Source organism: Solanum pennellii, chromosome 10, assembly GCF_001406875.1.
Source record: "Solanum pennellii chromosome 10, SPENNV200".
Classification (NCBI taxonomy): domain Eukaryota; kingdom Viridiplantae; phylum Streptophyta; class Magnoliopsida; order Solanales; family Solanaceae; genus Solanum; species Solanum pennellii.
The window spans coordinates 74,254,153-74,262,726 of record NC_028646.1 but is presented as its reverse complement, the minus strand read 5'-3'; the positions used below and the strand labels follow the sequence as shown (position 1 = coordinate 74,262,726).

The 8,574-nt window shown below is 36.8% G+C and overlaps 1 pseudogene; it reads right to left on the bottom strand.

Moving 5' to 3' along the window:
- LOC114074299 overlaps positions 1-160 on the bottom strand; it is a 12,173-nt pseudogene extending 12,013 nt beyond the window's left edge.
- Between the last annotated feature and the right edge of the window lie 8,414 nt (positions 161-8,574).

The window sequence follows — 8,574 nt, the reverse complement described above, 5'->3', positions numbered from 1 at the left end:
TATATATATATATATATATATTCAATTTTCGTGTGCTATGTCCACCATCATTTTTGGTGATTCGGAATTTTGAGATCATTTTTGCCAAAAATTACCATGGACGTTCGTTAAACCCTAATCTATGGAGACGATTGGCACCACTACGGACAAAACGGGTCATTTTCAAGGTCAAACAAGCCCCAGAGCAAGTAAACCCCCCTTTATGTCGATTTTCGTGTGCTATAGTCCACCATTTTTTTTGTGATCTTGAATTCGAAGATCATTTTTCCCAAATATTTACATGAACGTCAATTAAAACCTTATCTATGGAGCTGGTTGGTCACCACAAAAATGACTCATTTTCAAGGCAAACGAGCCCAGAGCAAGTAAACCCCCCTTTATGTCGATTTTCGTGTGCTATAGTCCATAGGATTTTTTGTTATCCGGAATTTTTTGCCAAAAATTTACAGGAATGTCCGTTAAGACCTTATCTATGGATCCAGATGGTCACAACGGCCAAAAAGGGATCATTTTCAAGGTCAAACGATCCCTAGAGCAGGTAAAACCCCTAATTTGATGATTTTCATGTGCTATAGTCCATATCATTTTTGATGATCCGGAATTCCAAGATCATTTTTGCCAAAAAATTGCATGGACGTTTGTTAAGACCTTATCTATAGAGTAGATTGGTCACCACGGCTAAAATGGGCCATTTTCAATCTCAAATGACCCTAAAGCAAGTAAGAACCTCATTTTATCGATTTTTATGCACTATAGTCCACTATCTTTTTTACTGATCCAAAATTTTGAGATTATTTTTGCCAAAAATTTACATGGATTTCTTCAAGACATTATCTATGGAGCTGGTTGGTCTCCACAGCTAACACAGTCCATTTTCAAGGTCAAATGAACCCCAAAGCATTTAAATCCCCTATTTTGTTTATTTTCGTGTGCGATAAGTCCATGAGATTTTTAGTGATCCAAAATCCCAACGTCTTTTTTGATGAAAATTTACATGGACGTCTGTCAAGACCTTATCTATGGAGTCGGTTGGTCACCACGGTCAAAACGCTCCATTTTCAAGGTCAAACGAGCCCTAAAGCATGTAAACCCCCTATTTATAAATTTTCATGTGTTATAGTCGACCATCTTTTTTGGTGATCCAGATTTCCAAGATCATTTTTGCCAAAAAATTTGCATGGACGTTTTTAAGACCTTATCTATAGATTCGATTGGTCACCACTGCCAAAACAACTCATTTTCAAGGTCAAACGAGTCCCAAAGCAAGTAAACCCCCATTTTGCCAATTTTCCATTGCTATAGTCTACCATCTTTTTTTGTGATCCAGAATTCGAAGATCATTTTTATCAAATTGTAAATAGATGTCCGTTAAGACTTTATATATGAAGTCAGTTGATCACAATGGCCAAAATAGCTCATTTTCAAGGTCAAACGAGTCTAAAAGTAGGTAAACCCCTCATTTTATCGATTTTCTTGTGTTATAGTCCATGAGACTTTTGGTGATCCAAAATTCTGATGTTATTTTTGCCAAAAATTTACATGGATGTCCGTTAAGACCTTATCAATGGATTCAATTGGTCACCACGGCCAAAAAGACAATTTCAAAGGTCAAATGAGCCCTAAAGCAAGTAAACCTGCGGTAGGATCTGTCATCTTGGTAGAATTACTTTAAATTTGGGAACCTACGGGTTTTTAAGATTTTCAATACCCATGTTTCCCGAAGCGACACTTTGTTCCCCTATTTTGTTAATTTTCGTTTTCTATAGTCCACCATCTTTTTTGGTGATTCGGAATTCCGAGATCATTTTTTTCAAAACATTGCATGGACGTCCATTAAGACCTTACTATGGAGTCGATTCGTCACCACGACAAAAATGGCTCATTTTTAAGGAAAAACGAGCCCCTTAGCAGGTAAACCCCTCATTTTGTTGATTAACATATCTTATAGTCAATGAGATTTTTGGTGATCCAGAATTCCGGTGTCATTTTTGTCAAAAAATACTTGGACATCGGTTAAGACCTTATGGATATAGGTGGTCACCACGGCGAAAACGACCCATTTTCAAGGTCAAACGACCCGAGATCATGTAAATCTCATTTTGTTGATTTTTGTGTGTTATAGTCCATGGAATTTTTTGCGATCCGAAATTCAATATCATTTTTGCTGAAAATTTACATGGACGTCTATTAAGACCTTATCAATGGAGACGGTTGGTCACCACGGTCCAAATGACTCATTTTAAATGTCAAACGAGCCAAGAGCGGGAAAACACATATTTGACCAATTTTTGTGTGTTATAGTCCATGGAATTTTTGTGATCTTGAATTTTCAACAAAATGGAGGAATTTTTTTGTGAATGTCCGTTAAGACGTTGGAAATGTATTCAGTTTGTCCCACGGGTAAACGGACACATTTTCAAGTTCAAACGAGCCACAAAGCAGGTAAAAAAATGCAAACTTTTCCAATTTTTGTGTGCTATAGTCCATGAATTTTTGTAACCAGAATTCCCCAAACAAAATAATCAAAATTTTTGTGGACGTCATTAAGACATTGACAATGAATCAAGTTGTCCTGCGGAAAAAACGGACGCATTTTCAAGTCCAAATGAGCCCAAAGCAAGTAAAACAGATTTTACCGATTTTCGTGTATTATAGTGCATTAAAATTTCGTGATCCAGAATTCTCAAAATAAATGACCAAAAATTTTTGGGGACGTCCCTTATGACGTTGGCAATCTATCTGGTATATCCCGAGCGAAAAATGGGTAGATTTTCAAGTTCAAATAAGCTCCAACGCAGGTAAACGCAATTTTTTCCGATTTTCATGTGTTATAGTCAATAGAATTTTTATGGTCCGAAATTCGTGAAATAAAATGGCCAAAATTTTTCGTAGACGCTTGTTAAGATATTGTCAATGTATCCAGTTCGTTCTACGGGGAAAACAGACTCATTTTTCAAGTTCAAACAAGCTCCAAAACAAGTGAATTTTAGAGTTCAAATGAGCCCCAAAGTAGATAAACATAGATCATTCCAATTTCGTGTGATATAGTCAATGAAATTTTTGTGATTCACAATTCCAAAAACAAAATGGTCAAAATTTTTAGTGAACATCCGTTAATACGTTGGCAATGTATCCAGTTTGTCCCGCGAGGAAAACGAGCGAATTTTCACGTTCAAACGAGTCTCAAAGCAGGTAAACACATATTTTTCTGATTTTTGTGTGCTATAGTCCATGGAATTTTTGTGATTTAGAATTCTTGAAACGAAATGGCTGAAATTTTTAATAGATGTTTGTGAAGACGTTGACAATGTATATAGTTTGTCTCGCGGGGAAAACGAGTGCATTTTCAAGTTCAAACGAGCCTAATGCAGGTAGATGCATATTTTAACGATTTTCATGTACTATATAGTCCATGGAATTTTTGTGATTCGAAATTCCCGAAATGAAATGGAAAAAAATTTTCATTGACGTCCATTAAGATGTTGGCAATGTATCCAATTCATCCTATAGGGAAAAAAGCGGATTTTCAAGTTTAAACGAGCCCCAAAACAGGTAAACACAGATTTTTCCAACTTTCATGTGTTATAATCCATGGAACTTTTGTGATCCGAAATTCTCGAAGGAAAACAACCAAAACTTTCCGTGAAAATTCGTTAAAACATTGGCAATGTATCTAGTTTATCCTACGGAGAAAGCGGGCGCATTTTCAAGATCAAACATACCTTTTCATTAAAAGAGAGTCATATAAGTCATTAATTAAAAAGCTCTCCTTTAATCCAAATACACAACCACTTCACAATATGCAAAATAAAATATGGATTGTTACATTTGCTTTGATTATTTCTAATTAATTATTTGATTTGGTGCATTAAAAATAACATGCATAATAATACACATGCATTAAAATACACAACTTGAAATACACGGATGTCCGTTAAAACCTTATCTATGGATTCGGTTGGTCACCATGGCCAAAACGATCCATTTTAAAGATCAAACGAGCCCAAGAGCAGGTAAACACATATTTTGCTGAAATTCGTGTGCTATAATCATGAGATTTTTTTGTGATTTGGAATTCCAAAATCATTTTTAGCAAAAATTGTATGGACGTCAGTTAAGACCTTATCTATGGAGTCGGTTGATCACCACGGTCAAAATAGTCCAATTTCAAGGACAAACGAGCCCCAAAGCATGTAAACCCCCCAATTTACCAATTTTCGTATGCTACAATCTACCATCTTTTTATATGATCTAAAATCCCGATATAATTTTTGCAGAAAACTTACACAGACGCCCATTAAGATCTTATCAATGGAGTCGTTGGTCACCACGATCAAAACGGCTCATTTTCAAGGTCAAACGAGCCCAAAACACGCAAAACCCTCCATTTTGTCCAATTTGTGTAGTCCACCATCTTTTTTAGTGATCTCATATTCCCAGATAACTTTTACCAAAAATTTACACGGGCGTCCGTTAAGACATTATCTATGGTGTCATTTTGTCAGCACGGCTAAAATGACTCATTTACAAAGTCAAACGAGCCTAGAGCAGGTAAACCCCCATTTTGCCATTTTTTGTTCTATATAGTCCACCATATTGTTTGGTGATCTAGAGTTTCGAGATCGTTTTTGGCAAAATTTTACACAGATGTTCATTAATAACTTATCTAATGAGGTTGATCACCATGACCAAAACGGCCCATTTTCAAGGTCAACCGAGCCCAACAGAAGGTAAACCCCTTATTTTATCAATTTTCATGTGATATATAGTCCACCATCTTTTTTTGATTATCCAAATTTTTTGATATCATTTTTGCCAAAAATTTATATATATATCCGTTAAGACCTTATCTGTGAATTCGGTTGGTCACCACGACCAAAACGGCCTATTTTTAAGGTAAAAGGAGCCCAAAAAGGTAAATCCCCATTTTGTCAATTTTTTTTGTGCTATAGTCCATGAGATTTTTGGTGATCCGAAATTACAAGATTATTTCTGCAAAAAATTACACGAACATTCGTTAATACCTTATCTATGTAGGCAGTTGTCATCATGGCCAAAACGATCCATTTTCAAGGTCAAACAAGCCCAGAGAAGGTAAACCCCCCATTTTACCAATTTTCGTGTCTTATATAGTCCACATCTTTTTTGGTGATCTGAAATTATGAGATCATTTTTGCCAAAAATTTATGCGGACGTCCGTTAAGACCTTACCTATTGAGTCGCTTGGTCACCACGATCAAAATGATCCAATTTCAAGTTCAAATGAGCCAAGAGTATGTAAGCCCCCCATTATGCCGACTTTTGTATGCTATAGTCCATTGTATTTTTGTTGATCCAGTATTCCAAAATAATTTTTGCCAAAAATTTATACAAAGGGTCGTTAAGACCTCATCTATGGAATTTGTTGGTCACCATGGTAAAAACGATCAATTTTTAAGGTCAAACGAGCCCAGAGTAGGTAAACCCATATTTTTTCAATTTTCGTGTGCTATATATAGTCCACAATCTTTTTTGGTGATCCGGAATTCTAAGATTAGTTTTATCGAAAACTTATATGGATGTCCATTAAGACCTTATCTATACAGACGGTTTGTCACCATGGCTAAAACGTTCTATTTTCAAGGTCAAACGAGCCCCACAGAAGGTAAACCCTCAATTTTGTTGATTTTCATGTGTTATATTCCACTATCTTTTTTAGTGATAAAAAATTCTTACATCTTTTTTGCCAAAAGTTTGCATGGACGTCCTTTATGACCTTATCTATGAAGCTGGTTGTTCACCACAGAGAAATGGCCCAATTTCAAGGTTAAACAAGCCTAGAGAAGGTAAACCTCCTATTTTGGTCGATTTTCGTTTGCTGTCGTCCACCATTATTTTTGATGATCCGAAATTGTGGGATCATTTTCGCCAAAAACATGCATGGACATCCATTAAGACCTTATCTATACAGTCGGTGGGTCACGACAGTCAAAACGATCCATTTTCAAGGTCAAACGAGTCCAGAGCAGGTAAACCCCAAATATTGCCGATTTTCGTGTGCTATAGTCTACCATCTTTTTTTATGATCTGGATTTTCGAAATCATTTTTATCAAAAATTTACACAGACGTACATTAAGGCCTTATCTATGGAGTCGATTGGTCATCACGGCCTAACCGGCCTATTTCAAGGTCAAATGAGTTCCAGAGCAAGTAGACCCCATTTTACCAATTTTCATTTGATATTATCCAGCATCTTTTCTAGTGATGCATAATTTTTAGATTATTTCAGCCAAAAAATTTCATAAACATTCGCTAAGACCTTATATATAGAATTGGTTGGTCACCACGGCTAAAACAGCCCATTTTAAGAGTCAAACGAATCCTAGAGCAGGTAAACAACCTATTTTGCCGATTTCGTGTCCTATAGTTCACCATCTTTTTTGGTAATCCAGAATTACGAGATAATTTTTGCCAAACACTTACACAAACATCCATTAAGACCTTACCTGTGGAGTCGGTTGATCCCCATGGCCTAAACTTTTCATTTTCAAGGTCAAACGAACCTTATAGCAGGTAAATACCTCGTTTTTCCAATTTTTCGTATGCTAAAGTCCACCGTCTTTTTTTGTGATCCAGAATTATGAGATATTTTTTGACAAATTTATACGGATGTCCGTTAACACCTTATTTTCAAGGTCAAATAAGCTTTAGGCCAGGTAAACCCCATCTTTTGCCAATTTTCGTGTGCTATAGCCCATAATATTTTTGGTGATTCACAATTCCGAGATTATTTTGGTCAAAAGCTTACATGTACATCCGTTTAGACCTTATCTATGGATTGACCACCGAATCGGAAAAATTGGGTGCTATCATAAAGCTTTTTATCGGCTATCACGAGTTGGAGATAAGAGGACTCGAACCGCTGACATCCGCCGCCAGCTCCCATAGTGTGACGGGCGGTGTTTACAAGGCCCGGGAACGAATTCACCGCCGTATGGATGACCGGCGATTACTAGCGATTCCGGCTTCATGCAGGCGAGTTGCAGCCTGCAATCCGAACTGGGTTGGACACCACGACTAAAACAACCCATTTTCTAGGTCAAACGAGCCTAAATCAAGTAAGCACCCCATTTTGTCAATTTTCGTGTGCTATAGTCTACTATCTTTTTAGTGATCCAGAATTTCGAGATCATTTTTGCTAAAAATTAACAGAGACGTCCATTAAGACCTTATCTATAGAACTGGTTGGTCACCACAGTCAAAACGGCTTATTTTCAAGGTCAAACGAGTACATAGCAGGTAAACCCCCAATTAGTCAATTTTCGTGTGCTATCGTTCAAGGGATTTTGGTGATCCGGAATTCTGAGATAATTTTTGCCAAAAAATTACACGGGCGTCCGTTAAAACCTTATCTATGCAATTGGTTAGTCAACACAATCAAAACAACCTATTTTCAAGGTCAAACGAGCCCCAAAGCAGGCAAACCCTCAATTTAATCGATTTTCGTGTGCTATAGTCTACCATCTTTTGGTGATCTGAAATTTCAAAATTATTTTTGCAAAAAACTTGCAGGGACGTCCGTTAAGACCTTATCTATTGATTCGGTTGGTCATCACTGCCAAAACAGCTTATTTTCAAGGTCAAACGAGCCTAAGAGCAGGTAAATCCATAATTTTACCGATTTTTCACCATTTTTTTAGTGATCCAGAACTCTGAGATCATTTTTGCCAAAAATTTATACGGACATCCGTTAAGACCTTATCAATGAAGTCGATTGGTCACCACGACCAAAACAATCTATTTTCAAGGTCAAACGAGCCCAGAGAAAGTAGACCCCCATTTTACCGATTTTCTTGTGATATAGTCCACCATATTTTTCGTTGATCCAAAATTTTGAGATCAGTTTTGCCAAAAATTGAATGGATGTTCGTGAAGACCTTATTTATGGAGTGATTTGGTCACCACGGCCAAAACGATCAATTTTCAAGGTCAAACGAGCCCTAAAGCTGGTAAACCCCATACATAGTCGATTTTCGTGTGCTATAAGTCTACCATCTTTTTTGGTGATCCAAAATTCCAAGATCATTTTTACCAAAAACTTTAATGGACATCCGTTAATATGTTACTTATGGATCTTGTTTTTCACCACGGTCAAAATGACATATTATCAAGGTCAAATGAGCCCTAGAGCAGGTAACGCCCTATTTTGTCGATTTTCGTGTGTCATAGTCTACCATTTGTTTTGGTGATCAAAATTCCGACATCATTTTTGTCAAAATATTTCAAGGACGTCTGTTAGACCTTATCTATAAAGCCGATCGGTCACCACGGTCAAAAGGTCCCATTTTCAAGGTCAAACGAGCCTAGAGTAGATAAACCTCCTATTTGATGATTTTTGTGGGCTATAGTCCACCATCTTTTTTGGTTATCCGAAATTTCGAGATCATATTTGCAAAAAATTTGCATGGACGTCCAGTAAGACCTTATCTATGAAATCAGTTCGTCACCACGTCCAAAATATCCCATTTTTAGGTAAACCAAGCCCATAAGCAGGTAAACCCCCTATTTAGTTGATTTTCCTGTGCTATATAGTC